The 19,441-nt window shown below is 39.3% G+C and overlaps 1 protein-coding gene across 1 annotated transcript in view; it reads left to right on the top strand.

The window, feature by feature from the left end:
- The window catches only part of LOC139729391 (uncharacterized), a 51,739-nt gene that overhangs the window by 14,938 nt on the left and 17,360 nt on the right, over positions 1-19,441 (top strand). The window lies entirely within an intron of this gene.

Raw genomic sequence — 19,441 nt, forward strand, 5'->3', positions numbered from 1 at the left:
TTTCTTCGACCCACACCATGCAGGGAGGTGGGTCTTATAATATACCCACCTCTAATGACCTCCCTGAGGGTGTATCAATGGGGACATGGCAACTAAGGTATTGCAGAGTTCACTGAGTGGCAACACAGTGGAGGCTTTACACTGGATAATGAAGATCATTATAGTCATACTTATTCGACTTTCGTTTATAAATACGAATAAACAAATACTATTTTAGAGCTCCCGTCGCTGATGTTTTAATACATCAACCAGCTTTCAAATCAGTATGATATTCCACAAAGATTACATTGCAGGATCAAATTATATTTAATTACATTTCGAATGTAAGAGGGAAAATACGTAAAGTTTGCTTTAGCTTACTGTGCTACCCAAATGTTTTTCTTAAAAAAGAAGAAAAATAACATATAGGCCTACTACAGACAGTCATAACCAAGTGAGTCCAGAATGTAATCATGGAGCTACATGATGTAATCATTACTTGGCATAGCACCCAGTACAATCAGTTGTATGTATTTTGCAGATATGAGACGCTATTCCCGACTCACAGATGGTACAATAATTTCATGGCGTTGTACTATTGAATTGATTTGCTATCCCGCCCCTCTACCCAACAACGCAATTCCAGTGAGGCAGTAAAAAGTGGAAGATAGCCAAACTTAATCGGCTTCCCATCCAATCAACTATTGGTGAAGTCACAACAGTCGCCATGCTGCCTGTTGATTGGCTAATCATCTGACAAAAGGACGAATGTCCCGGATGTAATTTTCATCCACGGCTTGTAGTATGTGTGCATGAGTCCGGAAGCCAATATTGTAAAGCGTGAATCTAGCGGACGTGAGGATTGCGTGCATGCAGCGGAATGCGACCATAAGCAGCGGAAAGGTTCCTGGTGACCATCTCTAGCGCACGCTGGGCTCTCCCTCTGCCTGTACTCACTCGTACGGTACTACATCACCCTGCTCGGCCTCGGTGGAGAAACAAAGAAATCACTCGTTGAGGAAATCACAAGATGGGGGTCTTCCACAAATTGATTGCTGCAGCCATATCTCTTCTATCTGTGTCAGGTAAGTCTTGTTTCCTACCTTAAAGATTTCCACGAAAACATTGAAAAAGGGGGAACTTTCCTGTTACGAGTACGTGAGTAGTGCAAGTTATGTCATCCAAGCCTTGTCTCGTAAGATGAGTGCACAGTGTTCAGTTTTTATGAAAGCCTTGGATGACTCGGAGACATATAGGACTCACTCACCAGCGTCCTCTCTGGATGAATGATGGAGCTAAATTTGGCTCCATTGATAATAGCATTGATAGTAGGCCTTTAGAAAAAATGTGTCTATCAAAATTTATCTTTGAGTGTCCTGCTTCAGGACATGGTCATGATCTTGCTAAAAAACAAAAATTCACTTACATCCTTTATTCTTCTGCGCTCATGCCCAGTATCAGCCTTATATATAGCACGGAGCAAGATCCATGCTCATAGTATTCATGGAGGTTTAGCCTAGAATCCTGGTACATTGTACTTAAAAAAAAATGTTTTGTGTTTGTGTTTTGTTTTGCTTTGTTTTTTTTTTTTTCTGGTCCGAATGTTCCCTCATATCGTGGTATGAGAGAGATCTTTCAGCGGGGAGGCTAGAGAGTTGACTACTGACTGCCCCTGCATGGGTTGGAGAGAATAGAGCTACGTATAATCAGTAGAGAAGTGGAAAGAAATCATCTTTAGCTCTTTCCACCTCCCTAATACAGCTGTAAAATAATAATGTAACTACAACGCGTGCTTGGCTCCATGCACGACATAGACGCCTGATGACGAAAACACAAGGCAGGTGTAGGAATTTTGGCAAAGTGTAAATATCATTCACCTTTGTGTCACAATGGATTTGTCGAGAGATAAAAAATACCAAACTTTCTCATAACACAACACACGCCCGCTGACCTCTAAGACATTTCCTTTCATAAACGATGAAGTAGTTGTGAACTCGGAAAGAGGCGTACTTTCTTTTGTTTCTCGATCGAGCGCAATTGCATGCGGGGTAACAACTGCCCATTATACAGTCAGCTATGTAGGCTATTGCTTCAGAACCCTTACAGTTAATAGGGACATCATGTAGACGGAGGACATCGATATCGATGAAAGGTATATTTATCACCAGTGTAAGCCTATCGCGATGCTGATGGTATTATCAATGAAAGCCTCTTTCGTAAATTTCTTAGCCAATATCAACCAATATCGACGTACTGCGTTTAGAATACAAATATGTACTAACTAATAGTTCCTTGTGTAGATTGACAGAGTTGAATGTCAGATGAATATTTATAAAGTGATGAATACCTATGATCTAATGTTGATTTTATCTGGCACAGTTTATTGACGTCATTATTTGATAAACGCTGAACGTGTATCCCTTTCAGTAACACACCGATTAATCTAATAAGACCACTATAGGGTATTAATATTAGTAAAGATAACTGGCAAGATGGACGGTATACCGCTTCCCGCGCTTTGTTTTTGTCTGTTAACATCCAGGGAGATGGTACAACCTGCCACATGGATAAATATTAGGGTTTTTCTCGGCTAATGCCACTCAGATATATAGCTAATCAAAATGAATTGAAGTGACTTTATGCACCATCGATTTCCAGCGGTATGCCATGCCGCAGTATAAGCGCAGCTATTTCCTATCGCCCCAGCCCCTTGTGTTTCTGCTTTGTTTCGTTTTGTTTTGTGCGATGTTGCGTTATTCTTTTGTGTGTGTTTATATTCAATCGACTGAAGTCTCGAATGTTAAGCGGATGAGGAGCGGTCTGTTTGTTGTTAAACATACACACAGCTCACACACGCACAAGAAGCCGAGCACAGTTTGAATGAATTTTGGGTGGAAACTCCAGTCGTAACGTCTCAAGTCGATTAAAAATAAACACAAAAATCCACGAAAATCTCGTACCAAACGGGAGCTGCAAGTGAGAGAAAGACGTAGGCAATTAAATCGTAATTTTATCCTTGATTACAGATTACACTGTTACCCTACTCACAGACGGTTGATGTACTTTGGGATAAACATTGTGGGAACACACACATCGTCTTTGCCTATTGAACCAGATAGCAATGGTTATATACGACCCACACGGGGGGAACAAAGACTGGCGCGGCAACGCTTTGTGCCTAGTTGTAATCTGAGTAAACCTTTATAAACTTTAGTACTTGGTTTACTCACCTCCCTGGTTTATGCTTATCGGCCTGGTAATAAACTATCAAACAGCCTCTATTTTTGCCAAGAGAGCGTGTGATTTTGAATACTACCACGTGGCCTGGTTCACTCAAAGACGTTGATATGAAAAACTCATACGATCCCGTCGCGGCGTGTATAGCCAGCTATGAGCGGCTATAAAAGAGCTTGCTTTGCAAAGAACTGTGAAGATAATGTGTCTGTTTTCTTTCTTTATCCAGCTTGGAGCGAATTGGTGATAAACACCCTGCATCGTTTGCTGTGTTTGTCAGAATATTTAGCATGTGCCAAACTTCCATCATCCTTACTCTTTGCGGCCATGTCCTGCTTTATGCCTAGAAGATCGCGAACATTTTTCAGTCTGATGTCATATCGGGTTCGTTGTAATAGAGCCCTAAAGGCCTAGTGCCTTTTTGCGCCTTTCTACCATGATTGTGATGAAGTATATTCTCAATTCGAATTACGCGTTTTGATGGCATTGCCTGGCAATGAAATAGCATCAATGAAAACTCACAGTCGTCGAATGAATGAAAGTGCCAAAGCGCTGGCCATTTTCTTGACAAATAATGAGTTTGTAGGATTAATTCTCGTTTTATTTTAGCTCATGGCATATCGCTTCAAAATCAAAATCGTTTTGCAAAACAAATACAGTCATAATTATTGCCACAGGTGCGTGTATTTTCAGTTCATGTTGCTCCTGATTTTACACGAATCTGTCTACTCTAAAGTTCCTTCTGTCTATTTAGAGTTGAAGAAGTCGTATCGTTTCATTGTACCAATTCCCGCAGATGTTAATAACACCTTTATAGTCGGATATGAAAGTAGTATGGGCCGCTCCCTGCGAGATTATGTTTTATTTGCTATGTCGACAAAGATTCTATAGAGAACATTGAGCAGTCAGGATTTGTACGTGGTCAAAAGTGTGAGTTAATGGCCTTCAGATTCACTTCCGACAAGATTCCTTTCCGCTGGATGCAGAGCAGAGAGATTTAATAGATAGAGCATGGCTCTTTTCCGGACGCCACTACCGGCGGACCAATAGTATATTCAACAATGTCGGTGTATATGTTGTGTAACTCAGCTCAGCCAATTCATAGTAATATACGGACCCTAACAAAGTGAAAGAACAATGAAAATAAAGCACGAAAGAGAAAAGCCAATGAAAATCAGTATTATTGTAATTTTACATTAATAGGTTCTCTTCTGACATTAATACACCTATAACATCCGTTCGATTTGAAAATTTTCTCGTCGATAGATGATTATGCAATCGTTATATAACTTAAGTTTCAATGTTTTATCTATTACAGGAAGTTTGATTTGAGATAACACTACGCAATGTTTTCTTTTTCGATTAGATGTGTCGCAAATACAAATTCAGCAATTTCGCTTCGATTTCTCTTTGCCATGTTTGAACAACAATATAAAGGAAATATAAAGAAAATTCCACAAAAAAATATTTTTTTTTCTAGCATAATGAAAGAGCACCTGACTAACCGCTTTCAGAAAGCAGAGGGAAAAATTGCTACACTTAACATATTATGTCAGTATCAAGTCAAAATGGAAAGTGTAATTTTCATGAAAAATGAATTATTGTGGAATTCCCTTTATATTGTTGTCCATTAATACGTAATAACCTCTAGTAGTCACCTCATCCAGCGGTTCCAACACCGAAACTTTAAAAATTCATAACTTTTGCACCGATTGTTCGATTTTCCTCAAACTTTCACTGATGTGTTCTACTAATGTTGCTGCTTTCACTCAATTAACATTGCTCTTTTGGTTTGGGTTCCCTTTAAAGGGATGGTGTAGTTTTGGATGAGATGGGGCTTCAGGTTTCCTACTTTTTTGTGAGATAATGAGAAACCTCATATGAAATATTAAAGATAAGATTTTGTTTGAAATGGCTGAAATATCCAAAAACACAGAGGTCGTAGTAAAAGGTGGGGCCCATCTTTTATTAGGACCATGCTATTTTACTTTGTTTTGGGGTATCTCCGCCATTTCAAAACCAATTTTCGTCAAATAAACTTTTGACTTCTCTTAGAATAGTATGCTCTTCGATATTTTGTAAGAGGATTCTAATTTTCTCACAAAGAGTTAAAATCTGAATTCCCCGTCTCAACCAAAACTATACTATCCCTTTAACTTCGATTAAGTATTTCCCTGTTGTTTTATCTCCACTTTGACTTTATACGTCTTATTTGCGTCCATACCCTAAATCGTTTTCTATCGATAGCACCATTGTTTATAAGACACATTACCTCGCGGTATAGAACAGCGGGATGAGTGGCAGCCGCCATACGCGATATTGAATCATTTCCTCTCCTCTTTCTAGATGTTATTATACTAATGATGCACAGGATAGAGTGCGTTAGTGTAGGCGTAGTGCACTCGAGGGTATTTACAATTGTGAAACATGCACGAGGCGAAGCCGAGTGCATGTTGCACTACATAAATACCCGAGAGTGAGCTACGCCTACACTAACGCCACGAAATAATCCTGTGCATCATTTGTTTTATAAAATGGGTCGAAAATTCGAAAACTAACATCATTTTTCAGCGTTTTTCACGTACCTTTGTGGGTCAAGACGTCCGAAGATGTTCGTCCCAAACTTTTACGCACGTCGCACTCGCGGAAGTCCCGCACATACAGTATAAGTATAATGGGGGGTTGGGTTTCCGGACACCCGCATGAAAACTTACTTATTTTACATAGAATATGCACCCTTTATCTTAAAGACTTGATATAGACTCCTCATATAGGCCTACTAGACAACATACTCTGAAAACGGCGTGAGAATTAACCTGCTAAATCGTTGGATTTGCTCTTCAAAGTGACTCCATGTACGCGTCCGGTCCCATAACGCTTGGTCTACTGTACTGTACAAAGTGTACGTATAGTACAGTATACGTACGTACGCCACATATGTTATGCACAAGGGAAGACAGGCCGGCTGGCCGGCAGCCCGAACTAGAAGTTGTTTACAGGATTGACAGCGCGTACGCGTATGCATGCAATTCATCAAAGGAGCCGCCGCGCGCACAGACGATCGGCAATCTACCATAGGATTACAGGCAGTGCAGTTGTACTGAAGTAAAGGAAGGAGGTGTGTCTCATTTCAGCGCTTCCTATTGGCTACATTCTTGAACCCATTTTATAATTTGTTTTATCGTATTTCCAGATATTTGTACATGTGCGTTCACTTCGTTTTTATATTTGACTGTATTACGTGTCCCGTTGCTAATCTGCCACAATTATCTATTTTTAAACAAATTATTTTTTCATTGTTGGTGTTGTTACTGTTGTTGATGTTGTTGTTCATGATCCATGGATTTTTACGAAAACAGAGCCCTGAGGAAGACCGGCAGGTAGTCTATTTCAATTTCAATTTATTTTCGTATTTCTCGATGGAAAATACATGGTATATAACAAAATATAATACAGAATGTCCAGCTTGGATATATACATGAGGAAATAGGAATACAAAAGTAATACGTAACGGTCGATGTGTCATTTTCAATCAAAGTAAAGGATGCGAAAGAAATACGATGGAACCTACTAAAAAGCAAAGCTTGTTGAGTGTAGGTCCCAACAAAAGCCTAGTGAGGGGAACAGGATGAGGAGCACGAGTACAATTAAGACCAAAAGTAAGGATAAACAAAAGAGAATGACTATCACTCGGGGCTCAGAAGATTCTTCTCACATGTATTTATGTGTGTGATAAAATGAGAACAAGTAAGCACATGCTGCACACTATAGCAGTTGCTCTAAAAGCAATTTTGACATGGGAGTGATAATGACGTGAATACTTAAGTACTATATAATTTTAGGGTTTAAACATTCCGGCTTCCATAGACACTCAAATCTGTATGATTGTATGATATTATTTTATTTAAATACTTGATGTGTGTGACTACTTTATATCGTTTTGAAATGTAATTGTCTATTTTATACTGTTATATATTTTATGCTGATCAGGCTACTCTGGATAAAGAATTGCAATAAATAAATAAATAAATAAATAAATAAATAAATAAAAAATAAATAAATAAATAAATAAATAAATAAATAAATAAATAAATTGAATCCTGTAGGCCTACTATGGGGATGTTTGCCATTACAGGAGACTACATAGTATTACACTCTAGGGACTCGAGACTCGAGCAATATATCGAATTATTTTACCATGCTCTGCTCTGGTTGTTTGCCTTACGTGATGCACGTTTTATAAAAGATTCGCCACTGCACACTAATGCTGAAAATAAATATAATATCGTATCGTGCGATCTTCGTCCATTTTGTACAAGAATGATTTACAAACGCTGACTGCTACAAGTGGTTTGGTTGCAGCGTTGAGTAGTGTTGGAGATCGTACTTGAGTCTTTTGATATGCTTGCGGTACGAAACAATGCCAAAAAACTCGAAAACACTTGACTTGCGTGTAAGAGTGTTATCATGACCTCTATGTAAGGGCAAGTATGTTTTCATTGAATAGCTTCCATCGTTTGTGTCTCTTTGTGATGTCACGACTTCGTGGCAGTAATTCTTAGCAGCACCATGACATCCTGTTAAAGGGTGTGTACAGTTCTGGTCGAGGTGAGGATTTAGCTTTTAACGTTTTGCGAGATATTCAGAAACTACTCCATGAGATGTCAAAGAGCATGCAATTTTAAAGGGTATCAAAAGTTTATTTGATGAAAATCGGTTTTGAAATGGCTGAGATATCCAAAAACAAGGTGAAACAAAAGGCGTGGCCTGTCGCCTTTTATTATTATCACTTTTTGGGATATCTCGGCCATTTGAAAACCAATTTTCATCAAATAAACGTTGAATCCTTCTTAAAATTACATGCTCTTTCATATTTCATAAGAGGTTTCTCATTATCTCAATTAGGAATGTTCAAAACATGAATCCCCACCTCAACCAGTACTGTACAGTCCCTTTAAAACACACTGTCAATACCTGTACCCCGAGAATGTTTTGGTACCAGTGCCTACCATCAGTGCATGGTGCCTACCATTTTTTTTTTTTTTACCAACATCCTCTTACCTTTCCTCCTTCGCTGGTCTTCCTCGTCCTCCATGCTGTGAAGTGTGACGTCACAGTGACTGCCATCGGACATTGAACCCGGCCTTGTGTTGGCTGTTGGGGAAATTAAGTCTCAATACTATGATAGCTCCACGGTCTCAATATTCCAGGGTTGTATCATAGGAACTGTATGCGCGCGAGAAGAAAAAAAAAATAGGTTGGGGGGGGGGGGGGGGGGGGGGGGGGGTTGATGAGAAACCTTTTAAACTACCTTAAAAATGAAACAAACTAAAACAAACAAACAAAAATGACCCTTGAAACTATGCTTTACTACGCTGACATGATAATTGTTGTGCATATAATGCAAATGAGAGTTGGATATGTGAACTATAATCTTCATATGCCTACGTTTTTCTGGAGGGACCAACATGGGTTGCATTTATTATTATGTACAAGCTAAAGATTGTCTTCCGGCTCTTTTATTTGTGTAAACAGTTTAGTTTTCAATTTGTGCTACTTTGTAAATCTATTCTATGCTTTATTTTATCGGTTTACAATGCTGTTTTCATATTTACTTTTGTAATGTGCGAACAGTAACCTCGGTTTTATGTGTTTGTTTGTTTTGAAATCTTAATAGGTTTACCCACTATTCACTCGCACATCAGCACACAAATCCTCCTCGAGCATCCAGGACTGCTCTGGAAATTTTTGTCAGTATATTTGTCTATACGTAGCCTGGCTTCCAGACGCAACGATTTTACTCGGCATGCTATCCTTTACATTTACATTTACATTTACAACGCTGATTCAGGATTCAGCTTTCATCTTATCACGGAGCTACATAGCTCCATGATCTCATAAAGGCCAAAGATAGTGGTGGTGGTGGTGGTGGTGGGTGTAGTATGTTGGAGACCTGTCCTCATTTTGAAAACTGTGAATGCCGATTGTAATTTGTATAGGTCCTTAATGTAACAGAATGTAAGCATGCAATATGGCAATATGTCATGTATAATCAACTTTTTCTTCCGATGCTATGCGGTATTGGCTTTTTATCTGAATCCTATGACATTACCACTTTGTCTTGACCCTTGTCCATCGCCGCCCACCTTTACGCCGTAATCCTAAACTTGTAAATCTGCATCATGCAGGATTCAAGGTTCTTAAAACAAGACAATTTTATGAAAGTCTTCCTGATTTGGTAATTATTTTTTGTTGTTGAGATACATTGTACATTATACGTGTACCACCATGCAGTTCCATGGTAAAACCAGTGTATCTTCATTGTAAAACCTGTGTATCTTCATGATAACACCATGCAGCTCCATCATGGTAACACCAGAAGCTCCATGGTAACACCGTGCAGCTCCATGGCAACATCATGCAGCTCCATTATAACACCAGTAGCTCCATGGTAACACCATGCAGCTCCATGGTAACACCAGAAGCTTCATGGTTACACCATGAAGCTCCATGGTAACACCAGTAGCTCCATGGTAACACCATGCAGCTCCATGGTAACACCACAAGCTCCATGGTAACACCATGCAGCTCCATGGCAACACCATGCAGCTGCATGGTAACACCAGTGTATCTTCATTGTAAAACCTGTGTATCTTCATGATAACACCATGCAGCTCCATCATGGTAACACCAGAAGCTCCATGGTAACACCGTGCAGCTCCATGGCAACATCATGCAGCTCCATTATAACACCAGTAGCTCCATGGTAACACCATGCAGCTCCATGGTAACACCTGGGCCTCATTTCATAAAAGGTTGATACGATGTCAACTCTTGCTGGAATGGCAATTGTCATGGTAACGACAAGAATCCAGCTTCCTGATTGGCTGTTGCTATTGGAAGTTGCCATTCCAGCAAGAGTTGCCATCCTAACATCTTTTATGAAATGGGGCCCAGAAGCTTCATGGTTACACCATGAAGCTCCATGGTAACACTAGTAGCTCCATGGTAACACCATGCAGCTCCATGGTAACACCACAAGCTCCATGGTAACACCATGCAGCTCCATGGCAACACCATGCAGCTGCATGGTAACACCAGTATAGCTCCATGGTAACACCAGTAGCTCCATGGTAACACTATGCAGCTCCATGGTAACACGCAGGTACTGTATCTTCCTAGCTACTCTTTGTATCAGTGAATGTTGGTCAGTAGCCGCGCATTATGGGCCTACACAGACGGATTCAGTATAATCTGTTGTAGCTCCCATGTCCATGGTATATGATCATGGAGCTATTAGTAGCTCCATCCCACTAGGCAATTTGTTACCGATTACCAATATTACCGGATATTACCGGTAATATCGCCCCGAAATTTGACTAAGACCAAATATTACCGTTATTACCATGTTATTACCCAAATGATACTACCTGTTACTGTTATCACCCCGATGAAACCGACATTTACAGTTACAACAGGGTGATGAGGGGTAATATGGGTAATGCTGAAAGGCTTCGTTTTGTTATAACCTTGCAAACTTGAGCAATAACAGTAATCTTACAGCAATTCCAGCGAAATTTTCAAATCCAAAAAAATTACTGTTATCACCCCGATGAAACCGACATTTTACCGAGTTACAACAGGGTGATGAGGGATAATATGGGTAATGTTGAATGGTTTCGATTGGTTATAACAATGCAAACTTGAGTTATAACAGTAACATTCATGCATGTTCATGAATATTCAAATGAGAAAATGTGAGACCTAATTTTAGTAACCATGTCTTCACGCATTACAACATTTTGCAGGTATCCCCAGAATGTGATAGAGTATACGTCAGTTAGGAATAGGATGTAGTATAGGTATAGATGGTAGGACATTAGGAACAGGTAAGGTTAGGATAGGATTAGAATGAGGAGTAGGGCATATTAATCTCAAAATTGTGCCGAGCATAATCACATAACTAATTAATATGCCCAATTCAACCCTTAGTCTTTATTTTTTGATAATATCGTGAGGTAATAACATGAGAATGTGGGTGATATCGGTTACATCATACTGGGTATTGGGGAAAAGCAGTAATAACGGGTAGTAATAACGTGGAAATGCTGGAAATATCGGTTAACATACCAGGTAATTGGGTAAATGGAGTAATATCGGTGGTAATATGAAACGTGGAAATGCCAGAAATATCAGTTTCATCATACCAGGTAATATTGGGTAATGCAGTAATATCAGGGTAATATTGGGTAAATGCATGAAATATCGGGTGGTAATAAAATGGAAATGCTGGAAATATCGGTTACATCATACCGGGTAATATTTGGTAAATGGAGTAATATCGGGTTCGGGTGAAAGATTGGTCTACTATTTCCCCGTTTATTACCCACTGGTGTTACCGTGGTAATAGCAACGTTATTACCTGGTAATATCGGGTAAAATGCCCAGTGGGATGCTGTAATCAGGGACGTACTCGATAGGCTCGTATACCTCCTTGATATAAAACTTGGCATCCCAAACTAGGAATACCCAGCTCACCAGTCACTGTTGTGATTGTGGCTTAAAGGACAAGTTCACCTTCATTAACATAAGGATTGAGAGAATGTAGCAATATTAGTAGAACACATCATTGAAAGTTTGACGAAAATCGGACAATCCGTTCAAAAGTTATGCATTTTTGAAGTTTTTGTGCAGTAACCGCTGGATGAGAAGACTACTGTAGTGTGTGAATAACTTAGATGTCACATGCGTACAACAATGTAAGGAAAATATAAAGAGAATTTCACAAAATTTCATCTTTTGAAAAAAGTACACATTCGCCCGACTCGTTACCGACAAATGTTATGGGTAATATTATTCCCCCTGCCTTTAGAAAGAGGCAAGTCAAGTGCTCTTTTATTATGCGAAAAAAGTGAAAATATGTTGAATTTTCTTTACATTTTCTTTATACTGTTGTACGCATATGACTCACAAGCTGTAGTAGTCTCCTCATCCAGCGGTTCCAACACAAAAATTTTAAAAATTCATAACTTTTGCATCGATTGTCCAATTTTCCTCAAACTTTCACTGATGTGTTCTACTAATATTGCTGCATTCTCTCAATCCTTATATTTATGAAGGTGAACTTGTCCTTTAACAGCGCGGACCACATGCCTGCCAGCTCCCGTGCCATGTGGGGTCCCCAGTGGTTATCAATCAATCACCCTAAAAGCCACTAGAAAATTGAGACATGTTGTGATAGGGCCCGCGCTTTTATCCCTCGCACTTGGCGCGCTTATCCCGGGGCTGTCGGCTTGGCCTACCCCACTGAGCTCCGAGGGCTGGGAGGTCTCGCGGCGGAAAGCCCACCCACCTCGATGGGCATGGCGTTGTTATAGGAGCGGTGGAAAAGAGGGGGAAAGTTGTTGGCTAAACATAACGCAACATGAATCATTCTACATACTTGGTAGGCCTACACGTTGATGCCGCTGAAAAGAGACTATTCTGAGCTAGGCCTCCCATCATCTGAGAAGGGTGGTTGGACGGATTTTTTTGAAGAAAAGAAAAGAAAAACAAACAAACAGTCGGTCTTGTAGCTCCTTGGTTCAATCACAATCATGGAACTGGTTCAATTGAACAGCTTTAATGGGATATTAATTACTTAATCAAAAGTTGAATGGTTCATTTACATTTCGTCTAAATGCCGGCATGTTGGCTTGTTTCTTTTGTTAGGGAAAACCGCGATGGATAAATGAAAAAAGAAACCAACTACATATCGTTATATGATTATAAAAGCTGTCAAAATTTGTAAAATTTTCTTAGATTAAATGTTAATCACCGTCACGTGTTGGGAGTGCGGTAGAGGCCAAGCGAAGAATGCCAAGGTGAGACGAAGCTGATCACGTGACTCAGGGAGCTACTCGTCTGAGGTCATCTAGACTGGAACCTTGTCAGGTGTGATACCTGACGACCAATAAATCATCTCTTCAAATTGGCTTCTCGAGAAATGGAAATGAAAATTGATGCAAGTTACAGGTACTGTATCACTGTCACAGTAGAACGGACCATGTAGCTCCAAGGACGTACGTACGTTGAGGTCTTGTACATCCACATCTCCATCCACAAGTTTGCAATTACTCGTTCTGGTGCGTGTGTAGTAGCAGAAAGAAATAATTCAGTAATAATGGAATGCATCTATAATTTAAAACCCTTCCGAAAAGCAAAAAGTGTTCAATTGTTCACTTGAAAACCATAACAGAAAACGTGATAGACAAAAATTCTGATCCTTGTAGTGGTAGAAGAATATTCTTTCTTCCCAGAATTAAGGAATCACAATTTGAATTGTTGCAGATTTAGTTCATGATGCAACTTTGCTCTCTATTTTTTTATTTATTTATTTATTTATTTATTTTTTTTTTTTTTTGGGGGGGGGTTGTTAAAAATCAAAAGGACTCTGTTTTGCATCCCCCAACTGAATCATTCGTGATCGTCGAATGTTTGTCGCTCATCAATGCGACAGATGAAATGTACTCACATTATGATGCATGTGACATGCGGCAATTATATAATATTGACTTGCCTTGAGTGAGATACCAGAAAATATTCTTTCATTGCGGGCAATATTTTCTGGTATATCATTCATTCATTCATTCATTCATTCATTCATTCATTTTTCATTTCCAACAGAAACATATAAATATATTACAAAAATTGAACACAGTGCATAAATTTCATTATACAAAGTAAAGGATACATTTACAGAAAACTTGTAGGTATAGGAAAATGTTGGAAATGGGGAGGAATGCTAAAAAGCTGAGCTTGTAGGGTGCATTCCCCCCACGCGTAATACAAGAAATTATATGATCGATTGACTGATAAACATTGAATATGGATGAAACAAAGAAACTAAGACAAAAAGACCTATAACCTAACTTATCCGAAACAAAAACCCTGAACAAATCCCTACACTAAGTCGCTGTCATGCCGGAAGAGAGAGGAGAGAAACAAAGAAGTATGTGTGTGTGTGTGTGTGTGTGTGTGAGTGTGTGTGTGTGTGTGTGTATGAGAGAGAGAGAGAGGGGGGGGGGGAAGAAAGCAGCTTATTGCGTGGAGTGAAAAAAAAATAGAAGGACACGAGAGGTAGTGGATGGATGGAGCCAGTCAATATCATAAAATTATTACCTATCCCCTATAGGTAAATTAGGAAAATAATAAGTGAATACGGCTATACACTATGATATAGATCAAGCCACATTTGACTACCTGTAGATCATCACCAACATGTCGAATAATTGCAAACATGTTCATCAATGTACATCATTCATCTCTAACTTCCAAGATACATATGTAGTTGTAACAGGCGAACTTCAAACATCTGAACGTATTTACACTTTGTTTTTGCTTCTGTTTCAATTTGGAGAGTTGTAATAACTGATGGTCACTGTGCAGTTATTGAGCACGAATGGGACTATAGTCATTGTTTGACGCGTATAGTGCTGCTGGAAGTGGTCGACCTTGTATGAGTTGATTTATTGGCGTTCTTCTGCGGTCCGTGTGTCCCGGATTTGTGAATGTCTCCTCTTTGTGATTGACCGGAATGTTTACATGTAAAGTGAATGGCGAGACCCGGATGAAGGGTGATACGCACGATTATCGCCCGCTGACCTCGAAGACCGATCAAAATACCAACTACAATTGCCCCGCAAAACTACCTCATATAGGTAATAATCAATGATGTTTCTTACGTAGAGTTCAGTATGCTATGACATGCAGAAATGAAGATGAGGCTAAAAATCCTTTGGAAATGTTGGTTTAAGTTGATCGGAAAACTGAAACGCGACATCCTCTCGCAAGAGGACATCATATCTCTCCTTTCAGGTGAAACATTCCTGAATAACTCCGATTATTTCCTCAAATAGCGCAGAAGAGCTCGAGGTCTCTTCATTAAATAAAATACATATTCTGTATTGTTACTGCATTCTTCCACTCCAGTGAAGGCCACGCCCCGAAGGTAGAACCATGGAGGTGTATATACGACGGAGCAGTTGCATATCCATATAGCAACGATCTGGTACCGTAGCGTTTTCATAACAACGAGGAGGTGTGCTCACTGACCACCCAAGTTCAATCCCAGCGCCAAACATTCAGTGCTAGTCCCCGGTCAGTCAGGGGCTTAGCAGTAAATGAAAAGACCTGTCCGTTTCTAGTCTACCTCCCAGTCTCAGAGACAGTTTTCCGACGTTATTATGCCAGTTTAGGTATAAGCCTATATATAGACCAGATTTCGTCAAGCTCCAGCTATACATCCTTCACATTCAAATAAAATGTTTTCCTCCAGTAGTTCAATACGTAATCAAAGAACATTTGAAATAATTCACGGCTGGGCAATATAAACATTAGCTCTTATGAGAAAAAAAAAAAAAACAGGAACAAAGAAAAACAAGTGCCCAGAAGTACCGGCATGACTGCACGTTGAACACAATGTAGAATGTTTTAGGGGCTGCCACAATATTTTTTTTTAATGATGTTTTACCAAATCTTTTACCAGAATTTTATTTTGAATATAATCCTGTACTTTGGCGTTCTCTATTATATTCCACGTATTGCTGGTCTTCATCCTATTATACGTTTGCAAATCAAAATCGAACTTTCGGGAAGTTTTCTGGAATACAGGCTTTCCTAACCCCGCTCATGCATGGTGTGCCATGCTACAGCCGGGAGGGGAGACGAAACGCTATAATCATTTCAGGGTTTGCGTCTGAAGATTTTCAGCTTTCTTCTAATTCTTCAGAAGATCACTTTGTCTTACTTCATATCCCAGTCATCAGCTATTATGTGTATACGCATGGATTTCAGTAGTTTCAGTGTTCAGTGATATGGATGTGAACATGTGGTTGCGGTTGAAAGGTCTATGCAGTCATATAGGGGTATTGGCCTCTTGTTCTTAGATACCACAATGTTTTTACAATAACAAGTTAACAATATACTATATAGTATACAAAGATGAGTACTTGTTGGTCCAATCAAAATGAGACTTACCCAACAATTATGGTTAAATCACGAACGTGAATCTTGATAATTAGTCATTTTAAAATCACCTTTCACTTCCTGTGTGTCTGTCTGTGGTCACGTGATGGTTTCGATGGTCGCACCTACCAAGGATTTGGGATCAAATGGTCTATTTCAGTAGCCTTCAACTCAATGTAATTCATAGGCCTATAGGCCTAGGTCTAAAAACTCCAATTGTTATATTGAAACACGTTACATATTTACACCGGTAGGTTTTTATGTCATGTTCGCCACGTCTGATTTGCATAATTATGTGCTTACGACTAGTATCTAGTCCTCAGTGAAAACATAATGTAATTCCAAAACAAATGTCAAAACTGTAATTCTCAAATTTCTTTGAAACCGCGCACTGTTTTCACCAATTTTCCATCTCCCTGAGTGTATAGTCGTCGGAAGAGGACAGAGGCGCCGAAAGTAATGGCATGACTTTTATCACTATCATGCACTAGCTATCTGGAAGACCTTGGAAAAACTGTATATCTGTAGGTATGGTATCCTGGGTACAGGAAATGTATAGGAGTCAGGAATTTAAAGTAGGGGATGCCGGATGACCCGGCGATGGATGAGGATTATAATCCGAAATGAACTTTAGCCATTTTCATAATGTCTTTCTTTTTGTAATAGGATTGTATAGGGAGGTATGAGAAAATAATGTGTAAATTATCGATATTAACAATATTACCCAATAGTTATTCCAGAATGTAATGACAGATGGTTTGCTATTGCATCATACCCACAGTAATTTTCATTTCGTTGCTTTTCTTTTGTTTGTGTTTATGGTTGTTTTATACTTTTACTCTTATGTTTGATTGATTGAGCTCCCTCTAGGTTCCCCAAGCCAATATCCGGTGCTGTTAAACAACCAGCGATAAATGACATGTGTAGTTTAGCCTCACTCCAATGCAGTCTGATAATTATCTCCCTGATTTCTCTCCCTGTGATGCGATTGCAGCATTCGTCTCTGCGTCTTTCAATATGTGACAATTATATTATATACTGTATATAGGAGGGCCTAAGTTTTAGAAATATGTCATATTATGTGCTGATCCTAAATTCAAAATTTGAGTACTAAAATTCTGCATCCAATTCCAAGACCACTGTCCAAGACTATATAGCAGCATATTGTAGCTGAGCCTACGGTTTAAATATCCCTCCGACAAATTAGATTGGATTTTCTCTCTCTCTCTCTCTCTCTCTCTCTCTCGCAAATATAATGGTTCGATACAGTTTTTCTCTCAGCGTAGACTGCATAATTTCACACATAAAACATACCACGCGCTGTTTTCTGTGTGTGTATGTGTGTGTGTGTGTGTGTGTGTGTGTGCGTGTTGGAGTAGATGAGTTGAAGTCTTCACATAGTAGGCAGGATTCTTCTGATATTTATTGGAGTTTGTCAACAAAGAGTAACAAAAATATGAACACCCGAACAGCAAATCACAAAACTTTCATTCACAAAACGGTCGCTCATGTTAAAGACGTAATAGATATATGTTTACCGTCACGTTAATCAGACTAAAATGATTATAATGAGAGGATATCTGTCCCAGGATAAAGGAAATTCGAACATTGTGGTTACATAATGTGACATGAATAGTGACTTGCACAAAGGCTACACATGTACGATTCTGTCCGTTGCGTCTGGGTTATTTGCAAAACAGAGCTCATATAGGCGGAGTAATGTTTCTGCTGACCGACCAAAAAATTAGGACAATTGTGATATGGGCGGAGGATGACGAATGAGCCATTAACGCGATAACCAGTGAGCTGGCCAGAGAGTCGATTGACAGCGTGCACGAAGTGACGACAGGTGCTTGTGACAGTATCATGGCAGACATGAGTATTTAAAGGGAATGATACAGTTTTGGTTGAGATGGGGGAATTCAGATTTTATAACTTTTTGCGAGAAAATTAAAAGAACATACTATTCTCAGAAGAATTGAAAGTCTATTTGATGAAAATTAGTTTTGATATGGCTGAGATATCCAAAAAACAAAGAGGTAGTCATAAAAGGTGGGACCCATCTTTCATTTGGACCTCTTTGTTTTACTTTTTTTTAAATATCTCAGCCATTTCAAATCCGATTTCATAAAAAAAATCTTGTATGCCCTTTCTTATTTCATTAGCGATTTCTCATTAGCTCATAAAAAGCTAAACCTGAACCGATCTCAGCCCAAAACTATACCACCCCTTTAACCCTCCTACCTCCATTGTTGTGAAATTACGATTGATGTCTTGAGGAGTGATGCCTCAGGTGGAAGAGATGGGGTCAAAAGACTATCATGTCATATTATTCCAAAACTGATTTCCCATATGGAAAAGTTGCTCGACCCTTACCCTCTCGGACTTCCTGTCGACTAATATGGAAGGGCTTACGTGGCTACCATTTATAGTAATGGTTATGTGCATGTGTGTACGGCTGTGTGTCCCGTACGCGTATATTATTATGTGTCCTTACGATGTTCATGTCAGCATTTCATTTTCGTGGTTTGAGGGCGTACTTCTATCCTTGTTACCCAGCTGTGCTTGTGTGAGTTAGCAGGGTGCCTTTAACCCAATCTCCCTTTGGAAATTCATTTAGCATCATAATTGACAATGATTGACGGATGATTACGAACAATTATCGCAGCATGATCGAAGCAACTTGTGAAACATATGATGTTTATTAGCAGGAGCCAGTCTCGACCCCTTGTCAAAACCAAGAGTGCGGACCGCAGGGGAGACAATGAGTGATAAGGCACAATCCCTCAGCCCCTCATAGCTGCGATCCACTTCTCACCCTGTCAATGAAATGGACTATTCCATCACGACATGAAATGCTTTCATTGCTATAGTATTCAACGAAACAAGAAACAAAACAACAATAACACTTTCAATCGCCAATTTGTAATTGGTCTGCTGCGCTGTAAAATAATGGATCTCTGCACAAAAATCCACTCTTTATGAATACATTTTTTTCAAGTAGATTATTATTAACTTCTTCAGACGAAGATTGAACGAGATATTCAGAAATTTATTCACACTTAAAAAAAAAGACCCCAACAAAAACTAAGAAACAAAGCGAGATATAGCCTGTATTTGAATGAACCTAGTGTTGAGTTTCAAATGCAACAAAAACAAATTATTAAGATTAAAAAAGCTCATTTTAATATTTCTGAACTGATGTGGGTCGACCTACTCTCAG

Source organism: Diadema antillarum, unplaced genomic scaffold, assembly GCF_040938485.1.
Source record: "Diadema antillarum isolate AM-2024a unplaced genomic scaffold, OU_Dant_1.0 scf00000020, whole genome shotgun sequence".
NCBI classification, from domain to species: domain Eukaryota; kingdom Metazoa; phylum Echinodermata; class Echinoidea; order Diadematoida; family Diadematidae; genus Diadema; species Diadema antillarum.